The sequence below is a fragment of the Pantherophis guttatus genome, chromosome 6 (assembly GCF_059756535.1).
Source record: "Pantherophis guttatus breed Tessera chromosome 6, ASM5975653v1, whole genome shotgun sequence".
In the NCBI taxonomy this organism is placed as follows: domain Eukaryota; kingdom Metazoa; phylum Chordata; class Lepidosauria; order Squamata; family Colubridae; genus Pantherophis; species Pantherophis guttatus.
The window spans coordinates 102,324,832-102,348,712 of record NC_142068.1 but is presented as its reverse complement, the minus strand read 5'-3'; the positions used below and the strand labels follow the sequence as shown (position 1 = coordinate 102,348,712).

At 39.8% G+C, this 23,881-nt stretch overlaps 1 protein-coding gene and 1 long non-coding RNA gene across 2 annotated transcripts in view; one reads left to right on the top strand and one right to left on the bottom strand.

Annotated features, from left to right (window-relative positions):
• LOC132710081 (uncharacterized) overlaps positions 1 to 676 on the top strand; it is a 31,388-nt gene extending 30,712 nt beyond the window's left edge. The window contains exon 3 of the long non-coding RNA XR_009620864.2: positions 17 to 676. This is a non-coding gene — a long non-coding RNA (uncharacterized LOC132710081). The remainder of the gene's footprint in view (positions 1 to 16) is intronic.
• Positions 1 to 23,881, bottom strand: part of NRG3 (neuregulin 3) — a 567,176-nt gene that overhangs the window by 319,824 nt on the left and 223,471 nt on the right. The gene's annotated exons all lie outside the window — the stretch shown is intronic.

Here is a 23,881-nt window from a genome sequence, read left to right as displayed (position 1 = left end):
TCTTTTTTCCCCTCAGGAAACAGCTCCAAATTATGGATGGGCAGCTGTGGATAACAGTAAGGACCATCATCTGGAACTCTCCCAGATACACCAACTAAAACTGATGAAAAATCCTGAAGCACAGGGTAACAAGTGTCCAATTGTCCTTTGGAAAACATACAAGGTTTCACATTTGTGTCTGTGAGTTACACATCCTACCCCACTCCCAGAAGTGGGGTGAACTTTTTTTTTTAAAAAGCCCTACCACCATTAAACAATGGAAAACAAAGCAAAAACTAGCCCATCCCCTTTTCAATTTATGGATATAAATTATGGCAGTCCAGGTAGATCTGTCCTGGAGAGGAAATATAGGGAAAATGAGATGGGTGCCATCAAAACTACAACCCATCTTCTTCTGTATTGTCAGTTCTACAGAGACATTTGTGGACTAGTCTTCTTTTATTTAAATTTTTTGGCACACTCCTAATACTTTACTTGGCACTATCAGTGAAACAATCAAGATAAATTTATTTTTTTCTAAAAGTAGGAAAATTTGACTATGTAACGTGTAAGCGTCACCCATTTTATCATCTGACAAAAATTAACGATAAAAAATGCAATAAACATAAATTATAAAAATAACAATTAAAATCATAAATAAGAAAACAAAAAACAAATAAATTCAAACCTCAGGCTCAATGGACCCCTAGGTGTTTTTCTGCCTTCAGTTCTCTATGTTTCTATGTCTCTATTACTCAGTATGTTCCTTGTTAGTGCACTAAACTTTCGGCAATAGGTTTATTTCTACTTTAAGGCACCAAAAGTTCTCTCTCATTTTAATTGCACACCAGAATAAAGTCGGCTATTGCTTTGTTTGAGGTGAGGAGAGGAATAGGCAAGTATGAATACCCCACTAACTAAAAATCGCCCTATTCTAAGAGGCAGGGACATGGAGAACTTCTTTCAATTGCTTTTACTTGGTTATCCATCATGCATGAGAAGCAACAGGCTTTGGCTTTGCACTTTATCTAAAATTCATGAAATCCGGTTTCACCGAACGCATTGCATACATCAATACTGTCTCATGCAGTAGATGTTGGCTGAGAGTTCTCCCATGCTGTTCCTGTATGACTCATGAGCTTCAATTTCTCTGGGTAGCTGAAGAAAGTGGTAGAGTCTCGAATGAACCACTTTAGGTAACTGATGCCACTTTAGCAATAATCAGAGTAAGCCTACATCGAAATACACAGAAATGCCAATCCCTGTAAGCAGGCTTTCCAAGGGAGCGCCAGTGAAAAAAGGATTTTCTCATTTCAAGGCAATGAATTCATTTTGAAATTTGTGGTTAGTAAAGCAAGTATTTTTTTTTAGTGAATCTTTTATAGCTTGCATTTAAAAACAAACACACCTGAATATCATAATGTTGAATTAGATACTGTATTTATGTTGTTATGGAAATGTCACAGCTTGAGTAATAATAATATTTGGAGCCAATCTGAAGCTGTGGTTAACACTAGAAACCAGAAAATTGTGAGTTTCAGTCTCAGCTTAAGCAAGCTGAGTGATTTGTGGGTCAGTCACTTTCTCAACCCTGGGAGATCTCAATGGCAAGTCCCTTCGGAAAATCTTTCCAAGAAAGCTGCAGGACTACTCCAAATAGTTGCTTGGAGTCAAGACTGACTCGAAGGCATTATCTATGTCTAAAGACCAGAATCCTGCAGGCAACAGTGGAGCCTATGACACTGAATGGAAGCCAGAGTTGGACTTTGAAGAAGCTGGATAGAAAGAACATTGATGTCTATGAAATTTAATGTTGGAGAAAATATTTGAGACTGCTAAGGGCAGCCAAGAAAGGAAACAAGTGGATCATTGGACCATCAAGTCAGAGTTGTCAATGGACACAAATCAGAAGAGTCAAATTATCTGACTTTGGACATACCATATGAAGACCTAGTTGAGCTCTCTGGAGAAGGATCCAATGATGGGAAAGAAAAATAAGAGGATGACCAACAGCAAGGTGGAATGATGTAATTAGAGCAGGAATGGACACATCATTGGAAGATCTGAAGGACCAGGTTAGTGACAGTTCATCATGGCAAAATCTATGTGGTCAACTCTAACTTGAAGACAGAAGCACACACACACACACACACACACATACAGGGGGAGAGAGAGAGAGAGAGAGCCAGACCGACACTCACACAGCCATCAAGTAGGTGCTGATGGACAAGTTCATATATTATATATGCTATTAAATATTGTATTGATCTTTTATTTATCTTGGCTACACAATTTAGGAAGGATTCAGATGCAGAGATTCTGGAACAGATGTAGGGAAGAGCAATAGGAAGGAGGTCAGGAGTAAAATCTGTGCCCTGGGAAGAAAGATTGAAATATTTTTTTTACTTTTTTTTTTTTTTTTACTTTTGAGAAAAGACAACTGAGCTGAAAAGCTGTCCTGCAGAAAAAGGTCAATACATCTCTGTCATTCCAGTAATAATGGATTTAATTTACAGGAACACAGATTCCAAATTCCAAAGAAAATGATGTCCTACACTAAGAACAGTTTGACATGGAACTTGTTAGAAAAAGTAGTTTGACTGTGAAACCAGTTCTCCAGAAGAGCCGTGGGCTTCCTTCACTGAATTTGTTCAAAGTGAAACCACCCCAATCTGTTGATGATGCTTAATTTGGATTTCTATATTGAGAGGACCTAAAATGGACAATTCTAGGACTTTATGTAAGAAGAAGCAATTGCAAATTATGCTTTACCCAGGACAATGTTGCCACATCTTAAAGGTTCTTGAGTAAATATTTGGATGAATCTATAAACTCCAAACTTAATCATCTACCTTTCCTTACTTTTCCTTCCTCCTTAGTGTCTGCTATCTGCTGGTGAAACATGGACACTAACCCCACAATCGATACAAAAGCTACGAGTGACAAAAAGAAGCCATGGAAAGATACAAACTCACCATCACAAGACAAGATAGAAAGACCTGCACATGGATTAGAGAACAAACAGAAGTATATAATACCATTAAGAGAGTACAAGAATGGAAATGGAAATGGTCTGGTCACATAGCAAAAACAACTGAGGGCAGGTGGACTAAAGCAGTCATAGAACGGATCCCACTTGATCAAAAGTGTCCACGAAAGAGATCCAAAACAAGATGGATGGACGACATCAGCAAGTATGGTGGGCCCAATTGGCAGAAAAAAGCTCAGGACCGGCTGGGTTGGAAACACATGGAAGAGGCCTTCATCCTCCAGGATAATGACTAGAATGATGATGATGATGATGATGATGATGATGATGATGATGATTTTTTCTTACATAATAGACATGATTTTTCAAACGTCCCATGGCCTGAAGTTGAAAATGGAATATATATCAAGAAAATGGTGACTATTTTAAGACATCATCTCTCAAACTTATACTTTACTGGATATACCTGCATAAGTTACAAGGTTTGGATCTACTGCACAGATTTCATCTTCTGCCCCTGTTTCTCTCTCCTGCAGCATTGAATGAAGCCCTGAGGATGTTACCTAATACGATAACGAAATGTCTGCAAGAAAACTACCAAGCTTCAGAGAGCCTCAAGGGCCTCACAAGCATCATGCAGTTCAGGAATTTGCTGGAGTTCAAGGCAGGTTCACCTTATGAGCAGGCCTTTCCAAGTGTTTCTGTTCTGCCTGACATGTCTATGGAGATTCCCCATCTTCCAGGTCATGGTTGTCCAAAAGGTCCTTTTTCCCAAAAGGCAACTGGACCTTCCTGGTGTTTTCTTTGAAAATGTTTCACTTCTCATCCAAGAAGCTTCTTCAGCGAGAAGCAAAATGTTTTCAAAGAAAAGATCAAGGAAGTCCAGTTGCCTTTGGGACCAATGGATTGAAACCTCTTTCTGCCCAGGGATGTCAACTCTGTTCAGTCCATCCCCTAAGTGCCATTATTGTTAAAATGAAATGATGAGGCCATTAGGATTAGGGAGCACTGTCTTCTGAATCAGTGTCTGGTCACTGGTCTCAGAGATACAGAGTGAGATGCAACTTCAGGTCTTTTTCTAAGATTGAGCCTTATTTTAACACAAACTGCAGGACAGAGATAATGCCCCTTTTTGTTTCCAAACCCATTCAGCACAATTCTTTTCTTTTTTTTTTTTTTATCATGGGCAGATCAATATCTCACTGATACATGTTCTGCCTGAAAAGCTGTAATGTATTCTTCCTCCACTCGGTAATAATAACTGATTTAACACTCCTAGCCTGAATGCTATGGCAACACAACGAGTGATTTATGAAGTAAAGGGGCCATTGCTCAAAATAAGCTTTTAGTTGATGGGCCCCTGAAAGAGTTTAGCTAGGAAAAAGTGTTCCTTTGGTTGCCTGGTGAGAATATCATGCAGAATTAGAAGCGACTCAGAATTACAGTGATGGCCGTTGTTGCATCCGCTTGTAAAGCCTCCTTTGAGTCAAGTTTAATTTGGGGTGATTTCATAATTCGAGATTCGAGTAGTTTTCAGGCATATGATACCAAAACAGTGGAAGTATGGAAATTGACTTACTGAACAGTAAAGCTTAATAGTGTTTTCCAAACACACGGTGCCATCAAACAAAGGACAGTGGGGGTATAAAAACAATGAAAATAAGCACTGGATTTTCTACTCTGCAGAAATTCATTTACATAATAACATCCCAGTGTGGAAGTTCAAAACTGTTGCTCCCATGCTCTCTGCACACAGCCCACCACCACAGCTGAGCGAAATGACTATTCCTGTCTGAACTTAAGTGGATCTTGAAGAAAAAAGAAAAAAAAGAGAGAGAGAGAGAGAGGGACAGAGAGCACTTTGAGATAGCACCATTCATTCTGATTAGAATCAGTATTGATCCCTTTTCTCGTGTTTAGGATTTGAAGTGTCACAAACCTTTTGGTGTCCAACGTGGATGACAGAAACTACAGTATTTTAAGTCAGCCTGGTGGAATCAGGAGGTCTAAGAAACATTCCATGTAAACACATATTTTTTTGATTGCTCCTCTCTAATCTTTACATCTTAAACCTTCAAACATCTCTTTTCCCACCCAGCAGCTTTTGACTCCCAAGATATATAGACCGCAAAAAGCAAAAATATATTGAAGCATTGTTAACATAAGTTCCTTTTTAAAAAAAATCTTAAAAAGGAAATAGTAAAAACAAATCACAAACAATTGTGGCATGAACTTTTTGAGGGGGAGAAGAGAGAGAGAACAATGAGGAGCTAAATAAATCGAGAGCATATACAAAATACAGACAGGAAGCTTGGGACTCTAAGAAGAACTGAAGTTCAGATAAAGCTGAAGCTGTGAAAAGATGCTGAGAACAAAAGCTTATTCAGATGTATTTATTTAAAAAAAGTGGAAGAAAAAAGAATCAGAACTCCAGAAGCTACTCTTAGATGATAATCTGAAGCATGGATGGGTACAGAATCCAATATTTGGATTTATCTATATTTCAAATTCATCACCTGCCAAAATCAGAATAGACTTTTAGAAATATGGATTGGGCTTTACTACAGCATTCCCCTCCATTCGGGGGTGGGGGTTGTGTTGACCATAATTTTTGATACTCATCCTTAGGTTAAATTCAGTGGTGATCCTAAGTCTGAGTAGAGAGTAAGGGAGAGGACTTTGGCAGAAATAGGCACAAACCATTAGCTAGGCAAAGGAAGTACAGTACTTGGGTGAAACATCGACATGTCCTGGGAATAAGATAGTGTTCGGAAGTAGCTCAGGAAATGCATCCCTGATTCACCGCAATGTAAAAAGCAGGGGTGAAATCCAGCAGGATCTGTCAGGTTCTGGAGAACCAGTAGTGGAAATTTTGAGCAGTTCGGAGAACCGGCAAATATCACCTCTGGTTGGCCCCAGAGTGGGGTGGGAATGGAGATTTTGCAATATCCTTCTCCCAGGAGTGGGGAGAGAATGGGGATTTTGAAGTATCCTTCCCCTGGAGTGGGATGGGAATGGAGATTTTTCAGTATCCTTCCCCTGCCACGTCCACCAAGCCACACCCGCCCACCAAGCCACGCCCACAGAATCGGTAGTAAAAAAATTTGGATTTCACCACTGGTAAGAAGGGTTATGTACCGCACAATCCCAGGAGCTCTGGTGGCTCAGCAGACTAATTAACATCCACTTACATCTGCTGCCTGCAATTACTGCAAATTCAAATCTCACCAGGCTCAAGGTTGACTCAGCCTTCCATCCTTTCTAAGGTAGGTAAATTGAGGACCCAGTTGTGGGGGCAATAAGCTGACTTTGTATAAATATACAAAAGTATGAAGGCTATTGCTTAACGCACTGTAAGCCGCCCTGAGTCTCCGGAGAAGGGCGGCATATAAATCAAATTAAAAAAAAAAATCCGACTTAACAGATTCTTCCATTATAGCAGTGGAGTCCAACCTTGGCCAAGTTTAAGACTTCTGGACTTCAACTCCCAGAATTCCACAGCCAGAATCTCAAGAAACCAGATTTCCACATCTTTCTGTAGAGTTTGGTCTACCTAGTGAAGCCAACACTCACTGAACATGACCCAGTACAAATAATTCACAACTAATTAATGGCACTTTAGAAATCAATAGCCTTCGTGATAATTTTACATCCCTGGTTTATTTGTCTGTATTATATTACTTCATTCTTTTCTCTCCATTATCACTTTTGCATTTGCTTATATATTTTCTCCAAAGTGTATGTATATAGACATGTGTATAAAGCAGCTTCTCAGTGAAGACGACAGGGCAAAATGCTATGTATCCATCCGTCAATCCAAATTTTCTCATCAACTATCTGGTGATTTTTGCACTCATGAGAAAAAATTTAGAAAACAACTTTTTCTTAATAGTGAAATAGTTGCTAACTCCTAGGATTCATAAAAGTATTACTAGAAGCATTTTCAAGAAATATAAAGTGTCACATGTTTTTTTCAAATATTTTCTAAAGATATTTTGGATACCCCCTAAATTCACAAAACTATATTCAAAAGTTTTAAATCAAAGCCCAGCTCATCCTTCATTGATTCCATGATCTTGGAATTTCTTGTATTCGTATTCCTTTCAATCTTTTCTAACAGATCTATACTTTTCAAAGGAAGAAGTACTTCCTTCACATCTGGCAGCAACAGAGCAGATTCCAATTCATCAAGTTGCAAATCAGGTCCAACTGTTATTTCCTGTTTTTGGATCTTGTCTTTGGGTTTCATTCAAAGCCCTTGTTGACCCATCAGACTTTTGCCTACGGAGATTCTCAGCTATCCAGGTCACGGTTGTCCCAAAGATGTATTTTTCCCCGAAAGGCAGCTGGACTTCATTTTTCCTTGAAGATGTTTCGCTTCTCATCCAAGAAGCCATCAGATTTTTAGTTATATTTCCAAATATAGCCTGTAAGTTGGAGAGTAGCCTTTTTTCAAATGTTTCCCAGATTTTGTTTTGTTTTGTTTTAATTCACATTTTTAATGCTTTTGCCTAGTTTTGTCTTATCCTTGTTAATTTTTTTCTTTAGATTTTGTAATTTTAATCTTGTGAATTTAAAAAAAAAATATTTAAAAGAAATTTCAAATGAGATTGCCCATGATGTCTTGGAAGAAGAGAGAGAAACCTTTCTGCCAATCAAGGGGAAAACTTCCCCTTGTAATACTAACATATTTCTTATTGCCTACAAGCACCTGATTCTGCAATTTTACTCAGCACAACCACACAAACTGAGTCATACAAAACACCTTGTGGCCTTTTATCAGCATCCTTCTGTTGCCTAAACAAAGTTTAAAAATGTACCAAAGAATGTCCCCAATTTGCAACATTCACAGAAACCCCAGATTTTCATTGGGAGACATGGCTTGGGGATTATGGACTACCACAATTTTCTTGACTCAAATGATAAATCTTCCTTCTTATAATCATTATATATTCCAGGCATTTTGAAAAATCCTTTTCTTAGAAATGCACATAAATTTAAATCCCCAAGGTCTTCTTCTGAGGTTATTAATCTGGGTGACTACTTGCAATAAGTAACCAAAAGAAAAAGAAAAAGAAAAAAGGTTCTGAATCCTCCTGTCTTAGGGGCATTACAAGTCAATTTAACTGTCTAAATGAGCTATACCTGGAATTAAAACTTCTACGCATTCTGCTCCACCGTTAAAACGCTGCAGCTTTAAAATAAACCTCCAGCAGGCAAATTTTACCTTCCCTGCCAGTTCATAACATACACTTGGCTGTTTGTGTAAGCTTCAGTGCATGCGAAAATAGGAAGGGATTCAACAAATTAAAATGTTTAGTAAACAAAGTTGTCCAAAGGGAAATCATTAGCAAAAGCAGATTCTCTGAAGATGCTCACTGGGAAGTAAAATTGCTTCATTACATAAACTACTAGACACAATGAAAATTGAGTCCAACACCTGTTTAGGATAGGAAAGAGCCGCTTCCTTCCCTCCTCCAGCCCAGCCCCCTGCAGTCCCTAGAAAAACCCTGGGCTGCTTGTTCACAATGCACACGAAATCGGCTTTTAATTCTTGCATGTCGTATCTGGCTGCATGTAAACGGAACACCCACGAGGAAGGCCTGGGGAGCTCAACATGTTGAACTCTGACAAAGGAACGTGATTCATTCCTCCCAGATAGACTCGATTTGAACATTTGAACATATGGAAAGTTTACACCACACCCAGGGAGTTCTCATATTGTTAAAAAAAACCCACCACATTATCTGTCAGTATGTGTTTTGTGAGAAGATGCACCAGCTCAACCATCTGGATGATGAATGATGTTGACAGGTTGTGAGAAGGTTAAAGTAGGGTCAGATGAGCTAATACTTAAATTGGAGACCTCCAGGAAATTCCGGAGCTGCAGGCCAGATGGGCAAGTCAAAATAAATCTCCAAATTGGGTGATGGAAAACCATTTCTGAACTGTGAAGTTACATATAGATCCAACACTTCCGTGTCATAAGCAGGAGTCAAAGTCAATGGTAAAAAGCTTTTTTTCTTTACCTTTACATCAAGAGAACGGGTCCCTAGAAACAACCCTTGCGTGTCTATGCTTGACCTAAAAGCAGGGTGGAATGGAGACAGGTAAAATTGATGTGGCTTGAAAACAAACTAAATATTGGGGAGGGGGGAATCTTATTCTAGAAGCAGCTCATGTACATTTTGTGTGTGTATATGGGAAGTGCAGAGAGAGGGACAGGGGGCAGCAAACAAACATAAATGTAAACCACTTTTAAAAATATAGGTCAATATTAGAATCCTGCAACATTTAAAACCCCTTTTCCCTATGTACTCACATATTCTCTTTCCCTCATTTCTTCCCAAGGTGTACTGCTTCACAAATTCATAGTCAGCAGTGCAATGGTGCATAATTCTGCATCATTACACAGCCTGACAGACAGATGCTTGTACATCCCACGCTAATGGCATCCCAGTCAAAATAACAGCACCAGAGCTTTCTTCCTGAAAAGATTAACTCCGTCAGGGAGTTTCTAGCAATTTGTTTTGCAGAAATCCAGTTCTTTTTAGTGACCATTTCCAGGAAGCGTGTGTGTGCTTTGCTCCATGATGAAGTTTCTTCTTACTAAGGCTAGCAGGGCTGAGTACAAAACTCTGAACAACCACTAGATGTCAGCAGAAGCAAAAACCCTATAAAATTCTAACTCTTCATATGCCATCTAGTGACCATCAAATTTTTGCAGCCCAGCTTTCTCTGTGCATAAAAATATTGAGTGAGACCATTTCACGACGGAGAACGAGGTAGTATCCATCCTGCATAAATGAGGAGGTAGAGATGCTGAATCAGAAGTTGCTATGGCGATGGATTAAATGGAAGTCAATAAAATGAATATCCATCCAAATAAGAAAGGGCTCTTAGTGAGAAGAGGATTTAATATTCCTCTTGAGAAGGTTTTCTAGTATTGCCTTACTTGGATACAATTTGCAACCTTATTTGACCACAAAACCTGAACAAGATATTTAGATCTGTGTGATAGCCAGGTGGGAATACACCAGGGTTGGGTTCTACTTACCTTTACTACCATTTCGCATCGTGCCTGCGTGCGCGCAGATGAACAGATTGCCTATGATGACATCCAGGTCAGTGGGCGGAGCCTCCCGCCGGTTTTACTACCGGTTCTTGCGAACCGGTCCGAACCGGGGACCACCCACCACTGGAATACACACCTTCAGACTTGTGGGATCAATTAGGCTGCAAGATCCTCTTTGTTGTGTATGCATTTGATAAATAAGTGCATTTTCAAAGTAGAACTGCTGGTGCTGTTTGGGTGGCTGATAGTCCTTCAATCTCACACTGATTACATATCAATAGCAAACTTCTAGAGAACGTCTAGAGAAAGTCAGGCTTGTTTTTCAGAGCTTTCTCTTATCTCTGAGCAAGCATTATGCACAGAAAATGGGGAAGATCTTTCTTCCATCCAAGCACGGAATATGATATTTATTTGTAAAACAGGCAGAATCCAAATTATACCTTATATAGATTGAAACTTCTCTTTCAGACTAAAGCAGGTCACTTATAAAGCTTGATTGGGACAGAAACTATACTACAAACGGATTGAAATAATTCCACACTGCCCGGAAAGATCACATTTCATAAACACACAATAATTTGGTTATTTCTCCCTAGCAAGTCTAAAATCTCTCCCTAAAGATGGAGAAAATATGCTAATAGGACTTAAAAAAAGAAAATAAATCTGATTACTAAAATTTGGGATATGAATTTTCATCTCACAAGAGAGAGCTGTAAGAAGATGTGAGACAACAGAATATTGAACTGTGAATAATACATTTTCTATATTCTATTTGACAAATATTTCTCATGTTCAGTTCAAGGGGTAAAGTAGGGATTTTAAGTAAAAATAAAGAGAATCTGATAAATTCAAGTTGCTTCCAATATCTTAGCTTTTTTAAAAATAAAATAATAACAAATGAAAATAATAAAATTATAACACACAAGTAATCGCATGTAAGATTATGTGTATTTTCCTATGTACATTTTTGAACATTTTATACAAATTTCATTTCAACCCTTGAATGCATAAGTCAGTGCTTTGGCCCACTTATGTCTTACGGAAGAGTGAGTTGGACACATAAGGGGAAAATTCAAAGCACATTGAACGCAGTGGGAATGGGCACTTAAGAATTGTGTGACAAAGTCACAAATAACTTGATCTGCTAGGGGTTGCACAAACTGTAATAATTTTAAATATGGTTTTAAGGGTTTTTTAACTTGTTTTACTATTTTGTGATTTGTATTATTGATTGTTGTTGTAAGCCGCCCTGAGTCCTTCGGGAGAATGGCAGCATATAAATCGCAAAAATAAATAAATAAATAATAAATAAATAAATAAAGTCAAAAGATATCAAGACTCAAATGAAACTTTGAAGACTTAAATGAAAGTGGATTGAGTATAAAAAGAAGTGAGCAGCAGGAAAATGTTTGGAAGTGTTTTGAATATACAGAGAAAATGAATGAGCACTAAATCACAAAAGACATGAAAGAAGGAGATGGAGAGGAAAGGAAAGAGCAAGGAAATTGAAGCTGAGACTCTAGAAAGAGTGCAGAGAAGAGCAACAAAGAGAATTAGGGGACTGGAGGATAAAGCATATGAAGAACGGTTGCAGGAACTGGGTATGTCTAGGTTGATGAAAAGAAGGACTAGGGGAGACATGATAGCAATATTCCAATATCTCAGGGGTTGCCACAAAGAAGAGGGAGTCAAGCTATTCTCCAAAGCACCCGAAGGCAGGAGAAGAAACTATGGATGGAAAGTTATCAAGGTGAGAAGCAACCTAGAATCAAGGAGAAATGTCCTGACAACGAGAAGAATTAACCAGTGGAACAACTTGCCTCCAGAAGTTGTGATTACTGGAAGTTTTTAAGAAGAGATTGGACAACCATTTGTCTGAAATGGTACAGGGTCATGATGGCGAACCTATGGCACACATGCCAGACATGGCACACAGAGCCCTCTCTGTGGGCACACGTGCAGTTGCCCCAGCCCAGCTCCAATCGCATTTTTCCATCTCGTTTCACTCAATCAATTCCAATTTCTGGAGAAAGAAAAAGAACTTGCAAAGTTTGAATTGATTGAGTGAACTTTTTCACTTGCATACTTCACAATGGGGGAGATGGGATCCTGTCCTCCTCCTGAAGCACAATGTGACCCTGCATCGGCTCGGCAAAAAGCCCCCGTTTCTTTTCCCGCAGAGCTGCTGGTGTTGGGATGCCCCGCCTCCTCGCTGGCCAGCTGGGATTTTTCAGGCACTTAGCTTGGACACCTATGAGCTCCACCTCACCCTCCGCCTCAGAGAGTGAGGCGCAAAAGTTTGGCCGGGCTCCTTGAGAGACGGAGTTTTCAGGGAGCCGATCTAGCACCCAGGCTGGCTACAACGCAAACATTCATTCTCGGCTTTGAGATTCCTAGCTGCCATGGGCAGCGAAGCTAGTTCATCCCCCTATGCCGATCTGGCAGACAAAACAGGAAAGGGGGGGTGGAGAGAAACTGTCCCGTTGCCAAGGTATTCGTGGGTCGGAGGGGGACAGGAATTCCAACCTCAGCCTCCTGGGGCGGGGCGGGGCTTTGGGCAAAGGCTGGAGGGAAGCACCACTGGCTCACTGGCACTCTCTCAGCTCTCGGCTTGACTCAGGCAGCAGTGCAGCTCACATTGCCCTTTCCAAGCCCGCTGTCAGGGAAGCTCGGCAGTGGCGAGGGCTGGCTTTTTGTCTAGCTTTGTCCGGCTGTCGGGGGGAAATGGACAGGGGCCTGGGGAGGGTGAGCCAGACCCAGATGCCTCCTGGGTCCCCTCGTCCCAGAAGAAGCAACCTTACCCTCTCCCCTCTCTGCTAGGCCCCTTCTTCACACGGGGTCGCCCAGCAGCGGGAATGGAGAGGGAGCAGGGGGAAGTGGCGGCCGCTAGCATGGAGGGGAGAGTGCCACACGGAAGTGGGAAGCGTCTGGGTGCTCCCTTTTCAGCACTCAGTGCCAAAAAGGTTCGCCATCCCTGCTTTATAAATTTTATACTGATGGTACCACTTTATACTGCACTATTGAGGCCAAACTTGGAATACTGCATTCAGTTCTGGTTGCCACAATACAAGAAAGATGCTGAGATTCTAGAAAGAGTTCAGAGAAGAGCAGTAAAGATGACAGGAGTCCTGGAGGTTAAACTATATAAGGGAACTAAGTATGTCAAGTCTAATGCAGAGAAGAACTAGGGGTGATATGATTGCAATCTTCCAGTACTTGGGAGGCTGTCCCAGAGGAGATGGGGGCTAGCTTATCCTTCAAAGCAGATGAGGGAAGGACAAGAAGTAATGGCTGGGAGATCATTAAAGAGAGATCTAATCTAGAAGAAGATTTTTTTTTTTTGACAGTGAGAACAATTAATCATTGGAATAGCTTGCCTGCTGGAGTTGTGGGTGCTCCATCATGGGAGGCTTTCAAGAAAAGATTGAAGGGCTGTTTGTCTGGCATGGTATAAGAACTTCTTCCCTGGCCAGGAGGTTTGATTAGGAGACTTCTGAGATCCCTTCCAACCCTATGAGCCTATGCTAGGATATAAGGAACAGAAAGGAGTTTTGAACGGGTTGATATTAAGCTCTCCAACCTCATTCTCTGCTTATACCAAAAAATGAACGAATATAATGAGTACATGCTAATATATGTCTCTCAGCCATCTTCTATAAGCCATTGTGTTGTTCCCTACACTTTTATTTTATTTAGTAAATATATATGCTGCCCATCATTCCCCCAAGCAACATTAGGCAACTTGCAACAAGCTAGAAATGGGAATATAAAATATTAAAAAATAAAACCATAAATATTTCCATTAGAATTAACAAAGATAGCTAAGGACGGAGCAATAGATAGTGGGGCAGAGGTAGACTATTCTATTAATCCACTGACCATGGAGTGTCCCACTTGGTAGAGTCAGATTTTAAGGCTCTCATGGAAGGCCAACAGGAAGTTTTTATTTCCCCTTGAAGATATACCTTTCAAAATGCATGACTTTTGTGTGTTGGCTGAGAGCTGCACAGCGAAGTATATATTTCAGCTCTCCTGCAGTGCTGACTCTGCTATAACTTCTCCAAAGTACAATTCATCATAACGTTGGATAAAAATTCCAAGGGAATGAATTTCTCATCAGTAACAGTCAGAAATATCTACCTGTGGAGTAGAAGAGAAATTAACCGGAATAGAAATCTTGAGAAATTGATGGTACTGAGCTTTGTCTTTGAAATGCTAATCTGTGCAGAAGCATCAAGGAAAATTCTATTGTTTTCCTTATATAAGTATATTTTTACACTTCAACAATGAAAATAAAAACATTGTATGCAAATATATTCCTATGTTCATTTATACTTGACACGCATTTTATTCCCCACCAAATCTAATTGGTTGCCCTCTGATGGCCTGTCTTGTCTTAATATTTGAAGCAGAGTCCTTCTGAACCTCATCATCATTTCCATCTCAATGTATAATAAGATTTATAATGTTATACTATTTATATGCAGGTGAGAATAGCTGCAAATATAAACAACAAATGACATTTAAGATATGCAGAACATGTTCGTCAATATTCAAAGGAAATTTTTCTTTTTTAGTTTATGAAACTGAATATTGTATGTTGTTTTAAAAGGTAAATCTCTAGACCTTGGAAACATTATTCAGAAAATTAAATCGGAACTGATTATATAACTTTTCATCTCCTTTTTCAAGCATGTAGAAAGAGTTGGAAAAACAAAGGCAAAGCTACTATATATTATTACTCTTTTGAATCTAATTTCCTAATCAAAGTTAAGCAGCTTAAGCAGAATGCTTGGGAAACCGAATGAAGATTTAAATCACTTTGTTCTATCTGCTGCTAATATTTCATCTTGACTTACAAATGCAAGTTTAAGTTGCTTGTTGAACTTGCAAAGAAGCCAAGCACTGTTTTGATTTCATTCTTTGGTCTTGCTTAAATAGAGGGAGGGAGAACATGGTTTAATTGTTTCTGTAAAAGGAATAATTACATGGAGCAGATCCTCCTTTAAAACAGTTAAATGTGCACTATTCAGAATATTTATCCAGATTAATCTCCAAATTCCTCAGAATATTTGCATATACATTAAACATTTGGCCAATATTTGGCTTTATATCTGAACATCTGGCATGTCCCATTTGCGTGCTTTCTGATACATATCTGGAATGTAATTATAACATTTATTTCCGTATCTTAGGGACATGGTGGTTCAGTGGCTAAGATGTTGAGCTTGTTGATCAGAAGGTCGGCAGTTCAGTGGTTCGAATCCCTAGTGCCGCGTAATGGAATGAGCTCCCGTGACTTGTCCCAGCTTCTGCTAACCTAGCAGTTCGAAAGCATGTAAAAAATGCAAGTAGAAAAATAGGGACCCCCTTTGGTGGGAAGGGAACAGCACATCTCATGATTTATGTTGATTGCCTTTATTTAGTGTCCTATTACAATTTATGTTGTTTGCTTGTTTAGTATCCTATGACTATCACTGTATCTTATGATTTATGATGATTGTATTTTATGATTATGATCACTATTTATCCCTCATTGCTTGTATGTACACTGAGAGCTTTTGCACCAGAGATAAATTCTTTGTGTGTCCAATCACACTTGGCCAATAAAGAATTCTAAAATAAATAAATAAAAATGTTTTCTTGGCAACAATATGGAAGTGATTCACAGCGAGATCTACTCTTCCTTGTTGGTACCACTGGCAAATGCCCTCCTGCAATCGATAATTTTTTATTGCAACTAATGGCACGGGTGGAACCAGCCAAAGAAAAAAGCATCTCAATTATGCACCGCCATACTGAACATTGTCACTTTGACTGGACACAGCTGTGTGAGCTTGCCAAAATGCTACTGCAGGGTGGATATCACATGCACACGTGTTGGAAGATTGGAAATGTTGTGATAGGGATGAAGGATATGAACTAATCTACCATGGTGTGTCCAACCACAACGCTGTGGTTATCGTAGTAGGTGCTGATCTGCCATGTTACCGAGGTCCAGCACACCATAACTACCTCATATTAACTATCATTGATCCTGCTGCCTATTGATTATCCATTTTTGGCTTATGATCCCATAACTGGATGTGACAAAGATGAGAAAGAACAACTTTGAATGAAACTACAAGATTGTGTAGTTACATGTCCCCAACAAGACTTGCTTCTTTTCTGCAGCAACCTAAAAACAGTCATGACAGACATGTCCTGGAGGGCTACAATTGTCATAGTAATAATGGCTATAGTTCATGAAATGATGGTGGATACCAAGTCCAGGAATTTTCCAAAACCAATGACCTCATCGTCATCACCAACATAAACCTATGTCAGCCAAGCTACATATGCCGGCAGCAACCACAACAGCCAGATTGATTTTGTCCTCATGTGACGATGTGACTTCCCCACTTTCATGGATATAAAGATGGTTCCATCCACTCGCCTCGGCCAGCAAGATAAGATGCTCATTGCCGATATAAACATCAGCAAACACGCAAACAGGAGCCACGGCAAAAGGAGCGGGAGAAAATCAAGCTACAAGATCACAAGGAACACAAACACAAAAATGTGTTTGGGCTGTTTTCAGGAAGTTGAGTCATGGCAAATGGATTTTTTTAGCTTTAAACATTTTACTGCTTATCCAAGTAGCTTCTTCAGGCTGTCCCGAAGGTGCTTTTCCAAGAGGCAATTGGACTTTCTTTGAAGACGTTTTGCTTCAGAGAAAAATCCAGAAAGTCCAGTTGCCTCTTGGAAAAGCACCTTTGGGACAACCAGGACCTGGATGGCTGAGAATCTCCATGAACTTCTTCAGTCTGGTTAGGGGGATCTCATACATGTTCTCCAGGTAATTTCATTTCTCACTTAATCTGCTCCTTAGGTGACTGGCAGAGAGTCATTAAGAGTAGTTGCTCCTAAATCCTTCTCTCAGGTGGGTCATAAAAAAGAAAAGAAGTCCAGTTGCCTCAACCTCCAGACAACAACTGAGAATCTTCATTGTAATTTGGGCTATTTTGTTTTCTTAGGAAGATTTAGTGATTTTTCAAAGAACCCAAATGGCAATTTAGGGGGGTAATCAAGTAGAACATTCAGTTTTATAGAACTAAACAACTCATCGCAGCCCATAGTAGAGTTCTGCTTTTTTAAAAAATCAGCATAAATAAATATGGGTGGACAGTATGAAGCTTCTTTAGTCCAAGTCAGCATTCTTGAAGGTTTGCTTAACACAACTCTTCTCCTTTCCTGAAATAATTCTTGTAACAACCACATCTTTCAGCCGGTGCTGCATGCTTGTTATACAAATAATAGTGCAAAGCAGCAGATAATGGTGGAATGTTAAGCCTGCTATCTGAGATATTTCAGCTTGTCTCAAGGTGTTAAATGAGAACGGTTCTTAAAATATGTCACTTGAAGTTATTTCAGATCTCACTTAACTTCATATTAGCTATATTGGCGCAATTGTTCTGTGCATCGTTAGTTCCTCCCTTTGACATAAACACAAACTAACAGCCAAATCTCTTCCAGTAAAATCTCTATTAAACCCTTTTATTTTTTTGCTGATTCTTGACACTTGCATTGTTTTCCATTTCAGACCTTTAAAAAATATTTGCTTTGGAAATCATGCATGGGTTTCAAGTAGTTAACAGGCAATGTGCTAGTTCACATGGGCCACAATTCATGACATATGAATCTATGATGTTGGTTTAAAGAGCCTAAATAAGCCAGAAAGATTAATTGGCTGAATACCCCAGAGTTTGGTGTTGGCTTAAAAAATTTGATTTGTTTGATTATACTCAACCACTATCTTGGCCTTGAATGAGATAAGAGTAAAATTTCTTACAGTTTAGAAAGTTTGGTGGCTTTGGGAAGTCTATATGTCCATGTGAACTTCTCATTCAGATCTTTGCTTATTAAACTATAAACCCTGGTTAACATAGCTTAGCATTTTATAAGTACAGGCCCTTGATTAGCTCATCTTCCATAACTTCCATGGTCATATGGAGGGAAGTAAGCAATGGGGTGCCACAAGGTTCCGTCTTAGGCCCAGGACTCTTCAATATCTTCATAAACGACTTAGATGAGGGAATAGAAGGAGAACTCACCAAATTTGCAGATGATACTAAGCTGGCAGGAATAGCTAACATCTCAAAAATAGGCTCAAGTTCCAGATGGAGCTTGACAGACTTGAACACTGGGCCTTATCTAACAAAATGAAATTCAATGCAGAGAAAAGTAAACTTAGGTAAGAAAAACCAAAAGCACATATATAAACTGGGGGAAACCAGGCTTAATAGCAGTGACTGTGAAAAGGATTTTGGAGTCCTAGTGGACAACCAGCTAAATATGAGCTAACAGTGTGCAGCGGCAGCCAAAAAAAGCCAATGCAATCCTAAATTGCATTAACAGAGAGATACAATCAAAATCAAGTGAGGTACTAATACCACTCTATAAAGCCTTAGTAAGACCACACCTAGAGTACTGCATCCAGTTTTGATCACCACACTATAAAAGGTAGGTAAATTGAGGACACAGTTTGTGGGGGCAATAAGCCGACTTTGTATAAAATATACAAAAGTATGAAGGCTATTGCTTAGCACATTGTAAGCCGCCCTGAGTCTCTGGAGAAGGGTGGCATATAAATCAAATTTAAAAAAAAGATGTTGAGACTCTAGAAAAAGTGCAAAAAAGAGCAACCAGGATGATGAGGGGACTGGAGGCTAAAACATATGAAGAACAGTTACAGGAACTGGGCATGGCTAGTCTAGTGAAGAGAAGGACCAGGGGAGACATGAGAGCAGTCTTCCAATATTTGAGGGGCTGCCACAGAGAGGAGGGGGTCAAGCTATTTTCCAAAGCACCTGAAGGCCAGACAAGGAATAATGGATGGAAACTGAACAAGGAGAGATTTAACCTGGAAAGGAGGAGAAATTTCCTGACAGTGAGAACAATCAACCAATGGAACAGAAGTTGCCTTCAGAAGTTGTGGGAGCTTCATTACTTGAGACTTTCAAGAAGAGATTGGACTGCCATTTGTCAGAAATGGTGTAGGGTCTCCTGTTTGGGCAGGGGGTCAGATTAGATGACCTACAAGGTCCCTTCCAACTCTGTGAATCTGTAATCCGTAATATCTTCCCTAATCAAGAAAAGATTGGACAGCCATTGGTTCAATGTGCTTATAGCACCATTTGCTATAAGGATTCCTGCCTTGATCAGGGTAAAGACGAGAAGACCTCCAAGTCCCTTCCAGCTTTATGATTCTATGAACTTCTTGCCATATTTTTTAATTAAATACAACTCAACTTCACTATGGTGTAGCACTAACCATAATTGCAAGAACCTAATCCAGGACTATGTTAGCAACAATAGTATTATGTTTGTGCCAACTGATAACCAATATTTAACTATGTCCACCATTTAAAGAATCTCCATGTGAACAGACTAGAAGTTTGAGGGGAAACTGAAGCGTAAAAGCCTTGAAAATACAGCAAATAAAAGGCAATTCATAGTTGATATTTATCCTTGCTGGCAGTTAGTCAATAGAATCCATACTTGTATTAATAATATAAGCTGTGTCAAGTACTTGCTAATAGATCATATTTACTGACCAAATACACAATAACATTATTCATTTTTATTTAATCATTTCCTACCCATACAGCACCACCTACCTGCATTTCTCTCTTTGATGAAAACGGTTGAAAGGATCTGTGTGAATTTACTCCTCTTTTCAAAGAAGCTGAAAACTACTAGACATCAACTTTTAAAATACCTGTATAGCTTTAAAAACATTTAAAATTCCATTAGAGACTCCTCTTACAATCATTTATTTGCATTGGAAAAAATGGTTGGTATTCTATAATAAGGATAATTTTATTATCCTTTCTTTAAACTCCTGTCAGATCTGTATGGGTAGCACAGATCAATGGATGACCACAATTGAGCTCAAAATTTCTGTTGTTAAGCAAGAAGTTGTTAAGTGAATTTCTCTCTATTTTACAACCTTTCTTGCCTTCATTTGTTAAGTGGACCATTGCAGTTGTTAAGTGAGTAACACGATTGTTAAGCGAATCTGGCTTTCCATTGAGTTTGCTTGTCACAAGGTCACAAAAGGAGATCACATGTGTCAGGGTTCCAAGTAACCCCCCCTCCTCCCAATGGAATCAAACTCCAAGGATTGAATCTCCTCAAAGCTAACTTTTATTAGAGATGTCATATTGGCACATCTGTGAAAACCCAAATCTGAAAGATTCCGGGTTTTCCACACCCAAAAGAAAGTTCAAGGCCTTGCCCCTCATCCACATGTCCACCACACATCCAATCAGGTACCCTCCGGAACAAAAGATACCTCCTCCTTCTTCTCACCACAGCCGCAGGGCCCCATCCATGGCCTTGACTTTCTATAAATAATTTTATTTTGACTATGTATCTTCTTCACTCCGTACAATCCCCCCTCCCAATTCCCCACAGTAGGATTTGTGGCAGGCCTGAAGTCTGAAGGCACAAAGGTAGAAAGATGGCTTCCAGGTCTGACAACATCATCCCTAGGACTCGGCAACCGTCATAAATATGAGCCAGTTGCCAAGCGTCCAAACTTTGATCACGTGACCAGGGGGATGCTACAATGGTTGTAACTGTGAAAAATGTCGTAAGTCACTTTTTTCAATGCTGTTGTAACTTTGAACTGTCACTAAATGAACTGTTGTAAGTCTAGAACTACCTGTATTTCTTCACCCAAATATATAATTATGGCATAAGTTAGGTTTATTATTCGCAGATCTTTTTAAATGCAAGTTTCTATCACAAATATTCCCTTGTCTCTGACGTACTAGCTTTATTCAGGTGTTCAGAACACCATAATGTTTCATGACCTAGTTAAACTAGGTGAAACCTGCTAGAAATCTCCGCCTAAACTTCTGAATATTCAGTTGCAAACCAGGTGGCCTGACCCATGAATGGTCTTCGAGGGTTGACAGGAGTGTCTCCAGTGGTAAAAAAAAAAAAGACTTCTCTTGAAATTCCTGTCAACTGTATATCCACTGAAGATCTATTCCAGATCCTGCCAATCCTATCTCTGAGGACACCTCCCTCTGCATCTGAGATCTCAACGTGTCCGATAATTATGGGTTTGAAAATTACCTGAGATTCACATTCATCCATTTGATGAGTTTGGTCAGGTTGAATTCTTGTCTATTTGAACCATCAACTTGATCCAGTAACAAGCTTCCACAAAAGTCCTTCTCATTGCCAATTCAATTCAGAAACACTGAACTGGATCCCAGACATCAATTCCAGTTGGGCTTGGAAGGGTAGAAGCTTCTGGATTCAATTGCTTTTATACTGAAAATTCAATTTAAAGGTGGATTTGAGCAAATCACCTTGGAATGAATCTAGCAAGAAAAGCTTGTTACAATCTTAGTGTGTATCACTCTCAGCTGGGCCATCAACCTGACTCCCACAACTGTCCTTAAGAGAAATGTCGGCAGAAACTGAGATCCTTTGGAGGCAAAATACTCTTTGAAGGCCATTCATCTCTACAGTTTTAAAGCACATCCTAAAATGCCCTTCATATTCATTATTCCAAGTGCTGTATCATTTCTGAAATCCTTCTTTTGATGGGCTCCATCAAATTTTCCCCAATCTGTTGATCCTCTATAAATTCACAGACTCAAGGAAATCTGTCTGCTTCCTTCTCAGTCCACCTTGTCCGGTGGAAGGAGGCCATGATTTTCAGTTAGTTGACCTTCTGATAGTCCATCCTACTTTGTACATCTATACTGACCTACAAATATTCCAAGCATTTTGGGATTCAAATCCTAACAACTAAAATTCTTTTTGACATAAATCAACTAAAGGTAAAGGTTTCCCCTGTCCAGTTGTGCCCGACTCTAGGGAGAAGTGCTCATCTCCGTTTCTTAACCAGGGAAGCCAGCATTGTCTGAAGACATTTCTGTGGTCACATGACTAGCATGACTATACACTGAGGGGCATGGAACGCTGTTACTTTCCCACCAAAGTGGTACCTATCTATCTACTCACATTTGCATGCTTTTGAACTGCTCGGTGGGTAGGAGATGGGACAAATAATGGGACCCCACTCCATTGTGCAGACTCGGGTCTCAAACCCAGGCTGTCAGCTTCTTTAACCGCTGAGCCATTGTGCCGCCGCCACCCCCACCCCCCAATAAAACAACCAGAGAGATCAATTCAGCTGAAATCAGTTTGGTCATTTAGCTTTTTAGACCAGAATGAGACCTTGCCGATAAAAAGAAACTCTACTGGCATTCCAATTCATCTCCTTTGTATGGCCCATTCTGGGGGTCCTGTTCCCTAAGATCCCTGGCCTTAGAAATTGATTGACAGACTTCAATTATACCTACACACAAAGGAATTCTACCGCTACGGGGATTGCTTTCTCTTTTGTTTGTTTTACCACACAAAAGAGCCTTGATAGTACAGAGCCTTGATAGTACAGTGGTCTAAGCACCCTATTATTAACACAGCTGCCTGCAATTACTGCTGGTTTGAATCTCGCCAAGGCTCAAGGTTGACTCAGCCTTCCATCCTTTCTAAGGTAGGTGAAATGAGGACCCAGTTTGTGGGGGCAATAAGCTGACTTTGTATAAATATACAAAAGGATGAAGGCTATTGCTTAACGCATTGTAAGCTGCCCTGAGTCTCCGGAGAAGGGCGGCATATAAATCAAATTAAAAAAAAATACTCTCACACAGACACCATTGCTCAGAAACAGCCACCTGATTGCTAGCAGAAGAATTTCCCTATTCATCTAGAAAGTTTTAAGATAGCTTCAGCAAGTTATTGTCATAAATCTACAAACTGGATTGATTGAGAGTAATTACTTTAATAAGGGTGTCATAAGAAGAAAAAGTAAATAGGGGAAGCAGTGAGTGATCCGTGAAGCGTATGTGATTGAAAGGAAAAAGAAAAGCAACTCAGTACGCAGACAATGACTATTCAAAGATTGATGGATTTGAGGACTGGCAAATATTTTTGGAGTGCTACTGAATGTAAACGGGGAGTGTTTGTCGGCTCAGAAGCCCTGTTTTACTCCAAATATTTAAACACGGCTCTAGAATTCAGAAGTGTGTTTTGAAATGACTTGTCATAGGAAGTTGGGCCATAAATTAAGAAAAATTCACATCGCCTAACACAGTGTATTTGTCAGCATTCCGAGCAATGCACCTATTGAAAGCATAACTCCTAGGCAGGTAGATTCCTCAAAGCATATGTTTATTGGATACATCATATTGGCACAGCCAATGAAAACCAACTCTGACAGTTCCTGCGGTTTTCACCTAATTAAAAGAATCAAACTCCCCCCTCCCAGGTGTCACCGGTCACATTGTCCAATAAAGATGGAAGGCAGGCTCTTCTCCACTTTCAATGGCCACCTGTTTCAATGACCTTGGTTCCCACAAGAAAGCGTTTTGTTTTGACTGGAGCCTGGCTATCTACTTCCCTCCCTCCCTTCCCCCTTTCTGGCTTCGTGGCAACTATGAGGTAGCACAAGATGGCTTCAGCCAATTTCGCTTCAGAGTTGGCAGTATTCTTAGTCTTGTTAACTTTTAAGAGGTGTAGACTGGGAGTTTGAAGTCTACACCTCTTAAAGTTCACAAAGCTGAGAATACACTGATCTAACAGATACAGGCCAATTGAAGAGAAAGGAATATAGTTTGAGAAGACTTGACTTAGGCAGAATGAGTAAATCAATCATTCAAATCAGTGGTGAGTTCCTCCCAGTTTGGTCAGGTTCGGCTGAGCCGGTGCGGTGATGATATGACATCACCGAACCGGTTCTCTTTGTTCGGGAACTGCCCCCCCCCCCGTTA